This window comes from Rhineura floridana, chromosome 6 (genome assembly GCF_030035675.1).
Source record: "Rhineura floridana isolate rRhiFlo1 chromosome 6, rRhiFlo1.hap2, whole genome shotgun sequence".
Lineage (NCBI taxonomy): Eukaryota > Metazoa > Chordata > Lepidosauria > Squamata > Rhineuridae > Rhineura > Rhineura floridana.
Genome location: NC_084485.1, coordinates 4,497,508 through 4,498,628, shown reverse-complemented (window position 1 = coordinate 4,498,628; position 1,121 = coordinate 4,497,508).

Below are 1,121 nucleotides of genomic sequence, written 5' to 3'. Positions count from 1 at the left end.
TTGTTTTTGTAACTTTTTAACTTGAAATGTTTCTCCAAGCTTTGGCTGCAGTGGATGTCTACCTGTTGAAATTACATGTGATGACGTTCTCCTTTCAGAACAAAGAAAGTTGTTGGTCCAGATGGCCAGCCTTCACCCCATCAAGTTAGGAATCTCCAGACTCTTCCGTGGAGCTGATTAGGCAGTAGCACACAGCTTAGAAATGAGTTCACGGGCTCTCTTCACCTACACAAGCTCTGCATATATATGCAAGCATCTGTTTTTAAAAGCAACAGATTCTCGTGCAGAGTAGATTAACTAAGTGCTTCTCTGTGCAGTTGAAGAGTTTGTCCAACTACCCAGAAACTGCTAGTCTTAAATTGCATTTAGTAGTACTATAGCATTATGTAATGCAAACCTTAAGCAATTGGATTTTTCCAGGCAGATATCATAAAACTCTAAATGCATTTGATGGAATGAAGTTCCATTGATTTCTACTATTTGCTGTTAAGGAGTTCAAGGCAGCAGTGTTGGTGGTGTTGGCCTAGGACTAGCACACTGGGCAATCCACCTGTTAAACAGCGTCAATTGGCCACCAATTACTTGGACATAGGAAGCTGTCTTACATGGAGTCAGGCCATTGGTCCATATCACTGTCAACACTTAATATGGGCTTCTGCTGGGAGGAAGGGTGGGATATAAATCAAATAATAAATATTCCTAGAATGCCATTATGTAGATGGCAGCACACCTTCTTAGTTCATTCTGTTGTAATGTGTTAGTGAGGGCAAGCATGAAGGCAGCTTGTCCTCTAGTTCAGAATGAGTTGGGGGTAAATCTTGCAGCAGAGCGTAGTTTCCCTGCCTAGCTACCTTCTATAGCACTTTCATATAAGAACACAAGCAGCCATTAGTAGCAAAGGCCACTATCTAGTGTGTAGAGTAGCCACTTCCATTTTGAAAGGTGGTGGGCCCATTAGGATGGTGTGTCTCTGAAGACTGATGGAATCTGGGAGATTCCTGAGGGCTCTCGAGGAGTTTCTGGCTGATATTAGCAGATGCTTCTGTTGACGCCTTATTCGTTGTAGAATATAGAGGTGACTTGAGTACTGTAGTTGGCATGATTGTTCCTTGGGCTGTCCT